General features: G+C 29.9%; 1 protein-coding gene across 3 annotated transcripts in view; it reads right to left on the minus strand.

Moving 5' to 3' along the window:
• LOC107442886 (carboxypeptidase N subunit 2) overlaps positions 1-17,418 on the minus strand; it is a 96,174-nt gene that overhangs the window by 56,208 nt on the left and 22,548 nt on the right. The window contains exon 2 of one of the 3 annotated variants that reach the window (XM_043042784.2): positions 16,123-16,197. The exons of the other annotated variants lie outside the window; for them this stretch is intronic. The gene's annotated coding sequence lies outside the window, so the exon portion shown is untranslated. The remainder of the gene's footprint in view (positions 1-16,122; positions 16,198-17,418) is intronic. 3 annotated transcript variants of the gene reach the window in all.

Consider the following 17,418-nt stretch of genomic DNA (forward strand, 5'->3'; position numbering starts at 1 on the left):
TAATCACATTGACCAAACTTCATTGATTATTATTAAACCGGTATAAGTGAATAATTCGCGATATTTTTCACTGTGAACAAAAGAAGCGGTTATTATTAATATTGACCAGTTAGCAATAACAGGATTTATCACTTTAACAGTAACATATACAACTAAAATTTTCTTTCGCAGATACTGTAGTAGCAAACCAACAGTTAATTTCACCCAAAAATCACACTTTTGTGCGCAAAATTTTTTCACTTTGAGGAAGTTAGATGATTTTTTTTAAAAAATCTATACAGACTTTTTAAATTGCTGAAATATTTAGATTTCTATTTTGAAAAATAAAAAAGAAAAAACACTCGAAAATTTAAAAAAAATGAAAAAAATTATGCTTTAATTTTTAACTTCAGAAACGTATAGAATTTAAGAATTCACAACAGATAATAATTTCCAGATAGGCTATTAAGGTATAGTAAACAGATTCAAGGCTGAGTATATGGCACGTAACTCTTTTAACATGGTTAGAAATATTTTACACACTTCCGCTTTTTTTTGTATTTTTATATTGATTAAATAATAAAAGATTTGTTTGTTTAAAACTGTTTCTTTATTCAAAAATTATAGCTTATAGAAATTTTTATTAAAATATTTTTTAAGTGTCTTGTCAGTAGCATCAAGGAATTCCGTCCTAAATATCTATTAAATGTGTTTGAAATTATCAAAAATAAAAACAATATTATAAATTTGGATAGAATAAATATTTTTTTAAAATGGCCAGTCGTGGTAGCCAATTAAGTGAAGAATGATTTTTTTTAATTCGAAATCCATTTTCCATTGAAATCTAGATTTATGCGTGAAAAAATTATGAATGAGTATTATTAAAGTTTGTTTCCAGTTCATTGATTTTATAATTTTCAGTATAAAAAATAATCATAACAATAATGCGACCAAAATCAGTCCACTGTGTCCCATTGTCTACTAAGTAATACTAACTGAATACCCGTTTTTCCTAACGAGTAAAAAAAAAAAATTATAATCTGTGAAATTAACTCCTCCATCATATTATCTTTAAAGTAATTGAAAGGAAAAATCCCTTTTAGTTTGCTTTGTTGCAATGCTTGACAAAAATCAATTTTCAAGTTTTTCTTCTGAACGGACTAATTAAAATTCTGAAAGATTTTTAGAATCGGTAATGATTTCTGGGTGATTTTTAGAATTATATTTAATTATTTGCATACATTAATGATAATATTCATTATCGTAATTAATAATATACACATATATTAATTATATATTAATGCATATATTAATGGTCCAATATTATTATCTATTTATCATAAAAATATTGGGTTAATGAAATTTAATTTTACAAAAGTATGTGGAACTAACAATACTTTCATATAATATACTCAGCCAAACATTAACAGATTCTGTTTAAGATTTCGTTCTTTACTTTTTTGGGAAGATCAAGAGCTTAATATACATCATTTTACTATATCAAGTTCACAAAAGTTTACGAATTCTATGCATTGATCAAAATTGTAACTGAAAAAAAAAGTTTTTTTAAATAAGGAAAAAAAATTTAATCCCTACAAGAAGTATTTAAACATATTTCTAGTTGATTTCTATATTTTTTCAGAGCTTATTCCCCAAATTAATTTATTTTTAACTTAAAATGCAGAGACATTTAAAATCGAGTTCCATTTTCACGTCTACTAGACATACATTTTTGTCAAATAATTTTATCTTAGGTATAGCATTTTAATACCGGCATGAACAATTACATCAGTGGCATAAATAGAAAATTAATGGTTCATAAAGGATCCACTATGACCTATTCTTACATATGCTAGAATCAATTTTTATATGAAGTTTTTCTATATAAAACTTTGAGGCCAGGATAGCCTGGTTGGTAGAGCACTGGGCCCATGTCATAGAGGTCGAGGGCTCGATCCGCCGGCCGAAGACTACCCGTGTAATAAATGGTGACTGATGCACGTTAAATCTGTCGAGTCGCAAAGTCCTCTATGTTCCTATAACAAATCAATACCTTTGTGGCACTGATCCAGGAGTTTCCTTGTTTTCTGGATTGATTCAAAATTACAAGGCTACGGAGTTAACATGTAGTCGTAAACCCAAAATTGGGTTGGTTGTTCAACGACAGACATATAAAACTTTGAGCCGTGGTGGCTCAGGGGATAGAGTGTTCGCCTTACAATTAGGTGAACCGGGTCCGAATCCCAGTGATAGCTGGTCGATTCGAATTTCTCACCCGGATCGCACCGACCATAGTGCTAGCGTAAAATATCCTCAGTGATAGACGGATCATGGGTGAGATTCCCCTTGCCGTTAGGCTATCCGTCGGACATTTTTTTTTGATCTCCTTCTCCATGTAACGCAAATGCGGGTTAGTTCCATCAAACAGTTCTCCACGAAGACAAAATTTCGCCCATTTCTTGATGCAGGAGTTCTCTTGTCTTCAGGATTGGGTTCAAAACTACAATGGTGCGGAGTTGAACACGGGTAGTCGCAAACCCAAAATTGGGTAGACTGTTCAACGGTGGTAAAAAGAAATATATTAAATTGTAAACTTAGTCAAATTTCCAGTCTTAGATGTCTCATCATATTATCTGGAGCAATTTGATCAGTGGCAATATCATTTCAACTAGTCATCTCATTGGTTGGTTAGTAGACTTAACTTTTACAAAACACATATGTTTAAAGAACAATTGCGCTGTTTTTATTCCCAGCTAGACAAACGCAGGGGATTTTCCTTTTTATGATTTCTCACTCCTAACTTTCTTAAGTAAGTGAAGAAGTTAATAAACATCCTTTTCTTGCATCACCTTTGCAAATGTTTATGAAGGCAATTCTTAGATAATGTCTCGAAGTTTGAAAGTCTTTTCTCAAGTCCTGGCCACCCGCAAGGAGTGTTTAAATATCTATCCGGTGAAGCATTCTTCGAAATAACACTCGCGGTCAGGTGATGTGATGCCCTCAGGACACGCCGCTTTATATTCATCGCCCACGTATCTTAGCGCCAAATTTCCAGTTTTTGTTTTTATTAATAGTCTTATACGAGGAATCAGAATACGGCAGATTTTGTAGTTCTAGATAATATTGTGGTTGCCACTCTTGAAATAATTATAAAGCTAACAATCAAAGCAGCTTCATGATCGTAATTGGATTATTCGCATGGAACATCTGTTTCTTTTTTTCTTCCTTTTTTTTAGTTCTCGTTTTTAAAAAGGGATCGTACAAAAAATACGTAAGCAAATTTTTGGAAATTTTAGACTGCCCTTCCCACTTGTCAGCAGAAATAAGCAAATCACAAACCTTCTTCATGCTTAAGTAAGAAAGCTATTGCAATACTTCCTTTCTTGTTTCTCGCCTTTACTTTAACTTGTATAGTAACAATTTAATTATATGATTAAATTCAAATAAAGGCAAAAAACGGAATCATTTTAGAATTTCAGGTTTCAGGAATATTACTCAAGTTAAAATTTTTGAATTGAAATGAATAAATTGAATTGAATTGAGATTTTCAAATAGTTGAATTTTCATGACCGTTTTTTTACAATGTTGCAAAAATACAACAATCAATGTATTGCCATTTTGCGTAATGTTGTAGCAATGCAACGAACAATTTTTTATTTCATATTTTTTTATGTGCTTAAAATGATGTATTCTAATGTATTAGCAGTTTTTTTTCCCCAAATCGGAGGTGTTGAGATATGAAAGGTCAAAACACTCGTTATTCTTGGAGGTTCGCCCAGTATTACGAGTTAAGAACCTAGTATTGGTGCTCTTAAATTATTTTACGTTAATTATTGAAATGACGTATAAACAAATTGTAATACCACGCAATGAAGAACAAGAAGTTCGTAAGACCAATCAAGTTGATCAAAGAAAAAAAAAATAGACTTAAATGATTAGGTCACGTGTGTTGATGGATTGCCGATCTGTGCAATTCAAGTTAATAGAATAGTTGGTTTCTCTACGGGGATTTTCTAATGCACAAATCGATGCTAAAGCTCCCATTGATGTAAAGCTCCTATCGATGCTAAAGCTCTCATTGCTGAAGCTGCTACTCTTTCTTATGTTTTATATTGTATGGGAATTTTAAAAACATATCAAAGTTAAACATTACTCAGCAAACTCTTCAACATTTGTGCACATAGTGCGTCGCAGCACATTTTTAACTTCTGAATAAAGAAGTGAACTGTTTCAAATTATGGGTATGTTTATGCAATTATACATTAAAGTAAGGGCAGAAATTTGTAATTTTTTTTGTAGAAGTCAACAATATTTTGAATAACCTCGATTTAGCGAAAAAAATTTGAGGGCCCTTAGGATTTCGTTAAATTGGAGTCCTCTCTCTTGGCTCTATGAGAACACCAAAATACTCAGTAATTTAAACGAATCCCTTTGGTAATGATTTCGGTAAAATTGGTAATAAAATATGGGTTTATAATATTTGATAAAATGTGAAAAAAGTGGTAAAATTCGACAAATTTTATCATGATACCTTAGAGCATGGTATTAAAACAACTTATTCGGTTAAATATAGTTTTTAGTTTTGTATTTTTTTAATCAAATGTGTGGTATTAAGAACTGTAATTTTGAAAACAAGAATTTCCGGTAAACTGTTAACATATAGAAAAGAATGTTTTAAATACCCCATATTATGTTTTTATTAACCAGAATATTTCTTTTTACCTGAAGTATTATTACTAGGCAATACGGTAATTTTACCAGAGTTTTATTTTCCGTATATTTATTGACCAGTCCATTACATATTTTAATCATTTAGAAACCCTTTCAGTTTAAAAATCGATAAGAACAAACTTAACATATTTAAACTAAGGAAAGAACGACGTAAACGTTGATATGAAAATAAATATTTTTATTAAATTAAGATAACATCAAATGATTAACTTATCCTACCCATAAAAAGCTCATGGAAATTTAAAATATATTTTGATTATTACCATGCAAATAAATGAAGCTCAATTACTGTACAAACTTTTATCAAAGCATTTTTATGAAGTACTTATTTATTTATTTTTCTTTATTTCAGCATAACAATCAAGCCATTCACAGTAATATTTTTATTTCCAATATCCGTGATGAAATTGAAAAAGAAAATTATTCAATTATGCGTTTTTCGTGAATTTCAATTGCAGGCATAGTGTTTACTTACGAATAATCAAAAGATATAGACTTCGTAATCCGGAACTCAAACTTTCTATCAGACGATAAATTATATATTTGACGAAAACTAAAAAAAAGCTTAGGAACGCTGTGAAAATAAATTATTTGTGAAGCTCGAATTTAAACTTATCAAGATTCATTTTTGGAAAACTGATTTCTTAGACTCAAATTACGGTTTACTCTCACTAGACTAACCCCCCATTGTAAAAGTACATTTACCCCGAAATATAATTTGATTGGAATCACCTAGTAAAATATAGTTCAATTTTAAATTAGAATAACGTGCTTCGAAAATTCTTTATTCAAAATCAAAGTCCTTATAAAATAAAATACCAGTTTTAAAACTCTTTTAAAGAAATACGGATTCGGGAGAGTTCTATTGTCATTGTGAGCTAAAGACGGAAGCTTTTTCGCAAATCTACTCCTAAGAATTTAAGTTCTTTGTTCTTCTACGCGATTCCGAAAAATATGATTTTGAAGATAAAGAAAAAAATAGTCTTGAAAATTATATTCATTTGCTTCGGCCTGCCTACTTGTGTGGGAAAATGTACCTTTGCATGAAGAAAAAATCATCAATAACGGAAACTCTCATAATATACATACTTTTCTCATTTTATTTATTTTTTCTTTCTAAAAGCAACGGGAGGGAAATTACCACTGCTTCACAAACCATGACGAGCAAAAGAATAGTTTTTTTTTTCTCAGATTAACCATGATTATATAAACCAAATTAATTTTGCAGTAATCCTTCAAAATTAAAAACAGTAGTTAAAGTCAATTAGACTTTAAAACTTACAAAAATAACAAACTTTCTGAAAAATACTTTTTTCCTGAAAAAGGCTTTTTTGTATTTTAAATTATTAAAAACAGTTTAACGTAAGTGCGGAAACAGACTTCTTAAATAATAACACAATTATTTAATCCGACGATTCTGCAAAAGGCTTTTAAGTAAATTTTTTGAACCGCCAATTTGAAGCATTTTTTAATAAAGATACAACAATTAAAATTTATAATTTATTGTAACATAAAATAATTAAATGTATAGTTTAAATTATTACTTAACAAAGCATTTCTTCGTTTTGTTTACTTTTGCGGGAAAATGTGTCTTCGCATACGGAAGAAATCGCAAGTTACGGATAACTAATGCATCGAACGTGGCAATAGTTTTTAAATTATATATACTGGAATACTCATTCTTCGCACGGGGGGGGGGAAGTAAGCGATCAATAAATCAATATTAATCAACACTACGAAACTGTGCATAAAACTGAAAGACACATACTGACGTAATTGATGAAACTAAAACTATTAATATTTTTTTTAAACTTTTATTATTTGTTGCCCTTTCCATTTGTGTGTTATTCCACGTTATTTGTGGCTTTACTGTATGAGATTAGGCAAAACATGTTTCTAGAGTTCATCACTTCCAAATAAAGATAAATTACATTCAGTATCATTTGGCATAGTGCTGGTACTTGAGGTCAACTTCTAATAGTCCATAGAAATGACCATAATCACCTATTTTCGCCAGTATACGTATCACTTTTCGGTGGACCGCATAAACCCATTTCCACATGGGTATCATGATACCTATGTAAGTCTATTTAGTAGGGGAGAGTGGGGTCAATTGTAACATTTTTTACTTAACTATTTTTTACTAACAAAAAATCCTATATATTATTAGTATTAATTGACAGACGAGTAAAGTAGACTATCCTCTACTAGAAAAAAAATAAATACCTGATTTTAAATGTTATTATATTAGTTATTAACAATTTTTGACAGTCGTGCACTTGTTACAATTGTCCCCACTTACGGGGTCAATTGTAACAGTTCATAAATTCAACTAAAACATAGTTAATTATACATATTATCATAGTTGTGATATATTTTTTTATTGATCAAAATAGTAATGATATTTTAGGAATCAAAATAATGATGAGCAGAGACCTAAAGGGTTAAACTTTTAACTTTAAGGGGTTAAAAATTTTAATTTATGCTGTGAAAGGTGACAAATAAAATAATGCACATGCAACATAATATAAATGATATAGGAAACTATTGGTGGTTCTTAGAGTTAAGTAATGGTTTGTAAACACCTAGGAACCAAATCTGCGCCACCTAGGAACCAAATCTAGAACCCGATACTCGAAAGTTTTGCTCTGTTACAATCGTACCCTGTTACAATTGACCCCACTCTCCCCTACTTATTAAAAGGCACCAATTAATATGATAGCAGTGGAACGCATTATTAAAATTAATTAAGCATCGTCGACGTCAATAATAATAAAGGCAATTTTTTTTGTTTTTTTATGGATGAAGAAGTACCTTTCTTTCAATAACTTATTTTTTTACTACAAAACTTATTTTTTCATTGCGATTTGTATCTATTAACAAAATTTATTAAGCATCTTTTGCATCAATAACAATCTGGTAAATTTTTACGGTTTTTATGCATGAACAAGTATCTTTTCTCCATCATTTAGCGTTTTAATACATCTCTGTATATCAATTGTACCTATAACTAAAATTAGTTAATTGTAGTTCCAGAAAATGATTAGTAACGACACTATATGTATTTTTTTGTATTATGAGACTAGGCATTTTTATACTCATTTTTGGTGAATGATTAAAGATCGGTATTTATTTCGAAGGCCATAAGAAATCGCTAATATTCAATTGAATGTGCCATTAAATACTTCTGGTATTGCGATTATAAATATTGTAGCAATAAGATAATTTATTATACCGTGATGGATAATAAGGTGCTGGGGTAATCGATTTTTTACCACCCTCCGAAACGGGTAAGTACCCTAATATGGTCATCCTACACATTCATGGCACCTCATTTACAACCTTTATTTTTTATACTTGTTGTATAATTCGGTGCAGATTCATACTATTTTATTTACCATAACCTGAGTTAGAAGTTCAACTCACTAAAAGAAAGATTAACTATGCATATAGTATAATTTAATATGTTATATTCAGAATTTACCATAATTTTTCCATTGCTTAGTAGATAATTTCAATTTTATTTTAATAGCTTTTGTTGAGTGCTTAAGAACGTGGGATAAAACTAAGTAGACATTTAGGTCTGCCCTGTTTTTGAACGCATATGCACAAATTCGGATAGGTATAATAATATTTGTATTAGATATATATACATACACACATATAAACATTCTGATTTTACGTGTTTTTAATCCTTTTGTACGTGTTTTAATCCCTTATGAAAAAATTAGTTAGCATAGTAAATGCAATGCCAATTTAGCGATTAAATACTGGGATTGCTGTTATACAAAAGTAGTAAAAAATATTAGAATTAAAGATAGGACAAAACATTACAGTTAACCTATGAAAAATTTATTTCGGAAAAAAAATTAAATTATAAATAAGAAAACAATGTATCAAAATCCCTTAAAATAAAAGTGTTCATTTATTCTAAGGGATATTGGGCAATTTCTTCCCTTAAAAATTATTATTTTAAAATATTGGTTTTTGGTTGTTATTAAAAAACAGCTGTAATTTACAAAATGTGCTGATTTATTTTCTAAAAAAAATGCATGGAATTAATCAAAATTAGAATTGAAAGTTCAACGTCCTCAAAGCCTCACGAGTTTCGTCTGTATTTTGGGGGAAATTATAAATAATTCATGAAAAATCAATTAGATTTTCACGGAAACTTCAGAAGTATTCTTCAATAAAAGTAAATGAGGCCCTCCTGCTAAGAGCAGCGCAGTAAGTTGTTACGCCAGATTCTTTAACGTTGCCATTAACAGCTTATCAAAATATTTCGCAAGAACTGAAAATTAATTTTGTAGTTCTTAGACACATTGTTTGACGATAGTTCAGCACTTAGCTTTAAATCGTTTTCGCAATGATTGCTATCACAGGAAGTTATCTCATAAGAAATGTGTACATTACGTTCCTATCTCAAAGAATTAATAATGGAATTTTTAACAATAAATGTCTGAATTTATTGCAAAATTCGTTTTTAAATCTTAGCGAAATTCTCTCTTTGGATATTGGAGAAGATAAATAATTGTTTTAACACATTTTTAGCCTTTAAGCTTCGGTGGTTTCAAAATTGCTATGCTGGAGGCAATGTTTTTCATGTTGCCACACACGGAACAAATTTTTGAAGAAAAAGAGAGAGAGGGGAAAAACATGCTTCAATCGTGATTTTATTTCTTATTTGGTAAAGAAAAAACGTTTTTTTTAAAAATCTTTTCAATCATGAATTCTTAAGTGAGTTCCGTTTTTGAATCGTCATAAATAAAAATGAAGCTTTGCTGTCAACTTTATTGTCGAAAACAAGATTCCGTTTTCGATATAAAAGCACGCCAACTTATCGCTTGAATTGTCGCAAAATGATGAACATATTTTACACCTGCATAAAAATTGCACTTCCCGGAACAAAACATGTGAGAAAATTTCCCATTATTGTCGTTTTCATAAGACTTTAAAAGCAAGAATAACCTTCATAACCTTCTGAAAGATGAATGGCAAATTTTTAGTTTATTATGTTACCGCAAAATCCTTGATGTCAGTTCAAATACAAGTTCGTTTTTTAAAATGGACAGTAGCAAAACTATCGCTTGTAATAGTACTATTAATTATTGCTTAAAACTATCATGTAAATTCTATTTCAGAGTTGAAATTTCAGGCTTAAATTTATTGCAAACTAAAAATAAAAAAAATCTAAATGATGAACTTTTAAAAATAGACTTTAAAATTGGGTACTTGCACTTCAAGAAGAAGACCTCCCATACCCACACACGTGACTTATGACGTCAGCGCCAGCTAATCTTTATCAGCAAAATGGCGTGTTAAAGTTGAGATAAGTTTCTTTACATAAGTTAGAATGTTAATTAACGATAAGTTAATCAAATATAGAGCCGTATCGCACACAGAATTAGTTGAAATATAATTCTTTCTCGTTTACTTCTTTTACTTAACTTAGATTTATAATTTGTTTACGCATTTTATTGTAACCGTGTTATATTTGTGTCTTGCGTACCTGGCATCTTCGATGCATAATTAGTTTGTTTATGTTCGACATGGTTTCGTGCCTATCTTTGTGTTAAGTCTCTGTGTAAATATATAGTAAAAGAATTGAAAAAGAATCTTTGTGAAAGAATTTAGAATGCGTCACTTAAGAGAATTGATACTTGTCGGGCTTCGTTCACTCGAAATAGAATGGAAAGAACAGTTGCTAACTTAAACAAATGCCACGTTTCAACAACCAATCAGGATTAAGATACCCACACTACGTCACTTGTAGGTATCCCATTGATAAAATGAAGGCGAAAGTGTTTTATACGCTTATTATGTTATCTAAAAAAGAATTTCATGTTAGTTCAATGTCGCTTCTTAAGTGAATATTAAAAATATTATCAAGTCTCACTAATTGAAGACCAAGGGAGAAAAGATGTTTATGTTCATGTTGATTCTGTGAAAAAAGGAATAAAAAGGTTTGAGATTGTGCAGGAGCTAACATACGATTGAAATAAAAATATACATGAAAATCACTAACATTTATTTACATCCTCCAAAAATTTCAAAACAAAATAGGGTTTTATAAAAGAAATGATAGAGGTTCATATCTTTAGAAATAGGTAGGCTGAAAATAAAGTGGTCGCACTATTGGATTATAAGAATGTCTGATAACTTAAGTGATTAGATCGATTTGTTTCTCAAACATGTAAAGCAATAAAATTATGCTGTTAGTATTTTTGAGTTAGCAGTTTTTATACTTCCCCTTTTACTATTTTAATATTTTTAGTATCAACTTTTATTACAGTTTGAAATGATGACCGGTTTCAAATGATGGCTGAAAATTCTTTCAATAGTGTTAATTTTAAGAGTCTTTAAAACGCGTAAATGTATAATGCTAAACCGCTTTCAAAAAAATGCAGATTGTTGAATTGTTTGAATTGTCAGAAGAAGTTTATTGTTTTGTTTGCCTGAATTGTATTGTTTGTCAGAAGCCAAATTTATAAAATAACGTTCTGCCGTTCTAATTGGTTAACAGCCTTGTATTTAACTTGTTTCGAAAAATATAAAGTAAAATAAATATCCAACAACTATTTATTTCTGAAAATTAAATAAATATTACCCTGGCAAAAATTTTTTTTGGTTATATTTACGCAATTACTATATCGTAACTAATTCGGTAATGGAAATTTTAAAGGAAAGCTGCACATTGTTCGGAAAGCTACAGATTTTTTTTTCAAAATGATATTTTAGTTTAGTTTATTTTTGTCTTAATATCCAAGTTAATAAAAAACATTTAGGTTTATGTACATACATGCACACTTGTCTGTTCCTTTGAAAATAACACTTGAAGCAAAAAACATGACATATCGCATCGTGAACTTAAATGTATTATCGCCTTTTTTATGCTACTTCCTACGTAGCAGAGAATTGGGGATTTTTTGGATTCCCTCTAGTAAACTTAGAAAAAATATTAGCTAGGAATATAACGTATTGATTAAAAACTGTAGTTTGTAGAGACAAACTGATAGCAGATTTGAAATCAGCGACAGAAAAAATGTCTAAGATTCGTTCTAAACTCTCAAGCAACAAAGAAAAAAGCCCCCTAGCTTATTTATAATACCCCTTAATCTACATCCCTTTAACTGTTGAATTTGGTCGAGAGTAAAGAGAGCAGTTAATTATTAAAGAATTGGTATTCGTACAATAGCAATTACTACCCGAAAGCATTCTAGATTTAACATAACTAATTAACACAACAAGTTAAAATTTCTATTTTTGAAGAAGTTTTTCTTAAACTTAAATTGAGCATTTGCTTAAACCATGCTTTGAAAATATTTTATAAATAGATTATATGAATAACAAATTGTTTTCCATCGAAACAAGGAATATAATTAAGTTTCTCTTGAAACTTTTACTTATCAAACGAACTTTATGTAAGACGAGATTTTTAATTATTGCTAAAATTAATTCATATGTAATAATAATAATCTGTAGATTGACCGGTTGCTATTTTTATACCCTAGTTTAAAGGTTTATTAAAAAAATATTTTATTCATTAGATATCATTGCGTAATTTTTTTCTATTCTTATTTCTCATAAAAATAACTTGCTTTTTCATGCTATCATTCTTTCTTAAGTTATATTTGTTTAAAGTATATCAAGAAAAAATATTTCAGATAAATTTTTTAATGAAGTTGTTCTTTGAATTGAAAGCATAATAGTGAATGAAATAATAAATAAAGCGGTATTATTATTTAATAAAGACAAAAATATTTAAAGCCTGTATAATTACTCAATTATACGAACAGAAAAAAGTTCCAGCTAAGTAAACATAAGGAAGCAATAATTCAAACACTTTGCCTTTACTAACGAGTTCAAGTAAATATTTTTATACAATTTAATCGAAATTATAACAATCTACGCTTGGAATAGTTTCAAATTGCTGCTTCTGTGTATGCAATTAAATAAAAAAAGAAAGAAAACATATCACTACATGAATACAATTATCTAACTAATTAAAATTATTCGGAATTTCAGAATCTAGCTATTACTTGGAATATCTTTAACATAAACCGTAACTACTATCCTTTAAAACGAACAAAAGAAAAGCCCTCTAGGTGTGCATCGCAAATGATGACCGCTTCAATTAAGGAATTGTGGGAAACAAAAAACCAAAACAAACTATGAAAACAACGTGAATCCAATCCTTTTCAATAATGTGATCTACATTTTTCTGTTATTATATTTTTTAATATAAAAAAAAGAAGAAAAGATAATGAAACCAATCAAGGGTTTCACAGAAACAATAGCCGAAGCATTGGGTAGAACACTTTCTGTTTTGATGGTAATGACCGTTGCTCGCCTTGGCATATCGAACTTTCGAATCAGATGTTCTGGACATCTAAATTGCAAATGGCGGAAGTGCCAATAGTTGTAGAAGTCTCCATCGTTGCAATTCGTTGCGTTTGATTACACATTCGGTCTTATAAGTGATTTTTCCTGCTCTACACGCCGTTTTGCTTCGAATTTAAGGAATGTTATTTCTGTATGCTATTGAAGGTCGATAGGTATTTTTAGTGAGAAAGAATTGAATCTTGTATCCATGAATTAAATTAAGAAAAAGAAGTGGCTTGTCGGAAATGTTTACAGGACGTAGATTAATGATATTATATACAGATCTTGTCTGTCAGAGTGAGACAAGAACTGTTTTAGAAATATTTGTGAACTTGCATCTCCGCACTAACGCCTCCAGTGTTAGTTAAATTGGTTTATAATTAGCACGTTAAAAAAAAATCCGCCGAACACAGTTTTAAATTGGGAAAAGAAAGATATAATAAGGTGTGAAATATTAATTTAACTTTTCGTTGAACATAAACGCAGAATTTAGTTCTTCCTGTTATTTTGGAATTCAAAATATGACTGCGTGAGGTGATGGGTGTTATACTCAACCACAAAGTTAAAATTACTTACTTGGTACGGAAAACTAAAAAATTTTTAAAACAAAGAGGAATCTTCTTTCTTGGCAATACATCCAGGTTTAGGTAAAGACTGTCCCAAGTAGTTTTTGTAACCCGGTCCTATCCGCAACAGGACTTCTCTTATTTTATACCTCTTTTAGGACTTCTACAGCGAGTCAAGCCACCTATTCGGTGGTCTTCCTCGTTTTCTGTTTTTCATGGTATAAGTAAAAGTGAGCTTTTTTCCTAGGTTTATATTATCAGATCAAAATAGAAGTCAGAGCCACCGTAGTCTCTTGCATTTAGGATTTTAAAAATACCAGGTTGATTTTATTTTATTTTATAACCATCGTTGAAAAGCCCACCCAATTTTTGGGGTTTACGACTACTAATGTTCAACTCCGTAACCTTGTAATTTTGAACCCTATCTAAAAGACAAGAAAACTTCTAAAACCAGCATTGGATCAAACTAGCTTACGTGAAGGACTCTTTGGGGAAACTATCCCATTTTGCGTTGCATGGAGAGGAAAACCACGAAAACCTCCTACGGTTAGTCCGACAGCAAAGGTATTCTGAGCCATGATCTGCCACTGAGGATATTTTTCATAAACACTGCTGCCAGTGAGAGCAGGAGGCAGAATTTATATCAACCAGCTATAGCTAGGATTCGAACCTTTGTCTCCTCATCGAGAGGTGAGTGCCCTGTTCTCAGAGTCACGGCGACTCAAAATATGGTCATTTTATTTTATCAATTATTTATCATTTTATTTCATTTATTTAAAATATGGTCATTTTATAATCGTCGTTAAGCAACCAACACCAAATTTTGAGTTTACGGTTACTAATGTTCAGCTCCGGAGCCTTGTAAATTTAAACCCACTCCAGAGGACAAGGGAACTCCTGGATCAAGTATTGGGAGAAATTTGCCTTCGTGGAGGACTTTTTGATGGAACTAATCAGCATTTGCGTTATATGGAATGGAAAACTACGAACACCTTCCACGGTTAGCCTGACGGCAAGGGGACTCTAACCCATGATCCATCTACCACTGAGGATATTTTATGTCAGCACTGTGGTCGGTGCTAGCCAAATGTGGAATTCGTTAGCCAGATTCTGGTTCGAATCCCAGCCATTGCTGTGATTCGAACCTGGTTCATCTAATTGGAAGGCAAATGCACTATCCCCTGAGCCATCACGGCGTAAAAAGTTGATTGTATTTTGGTAAGTTTTAAAGTTAACAAGGATCTCCAGCTCTTATTCTCATGAACTGCATGAAATATTTTTCTTAATATTTCCATTCAATTTATTTTCATGAATTTGTTTACAACCCAGCATTCACTCCCATAAAGCAGAATAGGTCGAATTAGTGTTTTGTAGATCTTAATTTTTGCTTTTAAACTTATAAATCGAGATGGATTAACAAAGAGAAATCAACTAAGGGAAATAAAAAAAATAGTTTTCCACAAATGATGCCCACTTTTCCCCCCAATATTTTTGACCCCGTCCCACTCACTATCGTATGTCACTATCGTCCGTTCTCCTTAACCCCTCTGTCACATGACTCGCTATATTACGTAAACAATTAGTACTTGCAGCTTAGAAAAAATAAGGAGCTGATTTATACATGATATTTCAAATTTAGCTTTAAACTTCATAACTAAATGTTTCTATGAAATTTGCAATCGTGAAAATAATAAGGATATTGTGTATATATTTATTTTGAATAAAGTAGAATTGTTAGAAGTAATAAAATAACTATACAGTAATGAAAAAATATTAAATAAAAAAGTGAATACAAAACAGCAATTAAAAACAGTAGCAGTATTTCCGAAATTTAAATAGAATTCTCATTATTTTGTAGTTATCTTTATTTATTAAAAATGTTTATCGTTTGTGAGTTTTATTTTCTTAATGTAAACGAAACCAGAATATTCCTTTTCAGTTTCAAACTACACCATAAAAACTCAGGATCAAATTACGGTAAAAAATACCGACACTTAGCAAGGACTTTTAACTGTAAAATCCATTCTTTCCGGAACATGTTACGGGTCTTACAGTAATAATTGCCTTAAAAACAACAAATCACTCTAATTAACTATATATTGCTCCAAAAATTACAGTATAATATTTTACGGTAAAAATGGATTTTATGGATGATGCATCCAAGTGCTGATAAAGTTATACCGTAATTTGATGTACAATTTTTTACAGTGTATTAAATAAGACTGATTTAAATCCTAATCAGCATTATTTGTTTTCGATATAAAATAAAGTAAATTAAATTACACGACCATAAAAACAAACAACACTTTTATCATTTCGTAATAAAAGTAAAATGAAAAAAAAATTAAAGTAATAAAATCGAAATATTTAATCTGGTGAATTTAAATACTTCGATTTTAATCAAAATGTGTAATGCCACACTTCCTGTTAGTCACTATATAAACTTAGTCACAAGTTCACATACTTTAACAGAACTTTCCTTCTTTTCCGAGCATGACATCATTTGTGGAGAATTTTTTCTTCGATTATTTGATTTTCACTAAAAAGGAAGTTAAAATTAGTGTCTCGTGTTAAATTTTACTTTTACTCATACCTAATTGCGGTAAAACTGCACATGCACTTGTACAGAAAACGTGTGCATGTGCAAACATGCAAATGCAAAGAATTAAAAAAGTAGGGGAGTTGTTAAGTCAAGTTGGGGTAATTACATGTTACGCTTTTTGCTTGAGAAGCCTCGCGTACTACGGGGAAAGCAGAAATACTTCGTTTTGGGATATTGCGTTCGTTAAGTTTTTATAACCCTATTGCAACAACAATCATTTGATTAGAATCGGAAATTTAACAAAATTTTACCGCCATTTTGTAAATTTACAATTTAATTTCCATTTATTTCAGCTGACACAAATTGTGCATTTTTTAAATCATATTATAAGTCTTTATTTGAATTATCTTTTTATCACATTCTAGTTTTTCTCCAAGTGTATATTTTTTTTTATATATAATTAAATTATTAACTATTTACTATTTCCAAATAAAAAAATATTTTAAAACTCGAATCATCCCTGCACTGATTTATTTCTATAACAGCATAGAAGTGTCTTAATTCTAAAATTAATAATTTAAAAGAAAGCTTGCAAAATCATGGGTGAAGTAACTCGTATCCTTAATTATCTTACTTATTAATTATTACCTTAATTACCCTACTTACGCTATTCATAGCTCCTTTAAATTAGTTATTAAATCTAGATTTTTTTTACACGAAAGGTTATTTGAAGTTATGGAAGTAAAAAAAAATTACAAATAGATTTATTATAAAATGGCATTTTTAGTAACTGACCAATGTAAAGAAGAAAAAAAAGCTATTCATCTCAATGCAATTAGCTTAGAAAAATCTAATCAATAATAATTTTGACAATTTCATCATATAAAATTTATCTGTTGTGGTTTTTTAAGCTTTAAGTCGAAGTTTTCTAGTCTTGGTAGGGGTTTAACAATTAGTATTAATAGATTAAAAAAATCTTTTGTCTCTATTTTTGATCATTTCTAATCATAGAAGAAATCTAAAAAGTTTTTAGCTGAAAAAAAAATTTTTAGGTTTTGTCCTACTTTGCATAAAATATAATTTAAAGTCTAGGTATTGTGTAGAAAACTTGAGAATTCTATGACATTTACTGATATATTTTAATAATTTTTTTTCCGTAATAGTTTAAGAGCAACTGATAAAATTTTTAAAAAAATTATCCGTTTTTATTTAATTTTA

Source organism: Parasteatoda tepidariorum, chromosome 5 (assembly GCF_043381705.1).
Source record: "Parasteatoda tepidariorum isolate YZ-2023 chromosome 5, CAS_Ptep_4.0, whole genome shotgun sequence".
Classification (NCBI taxonomy): Eukaryota; Metazoa; Arthropoda; class Arachnida; order Araneae; family Theridiidae; genus Parasteatoda; species Parasteatoda tepidariorum.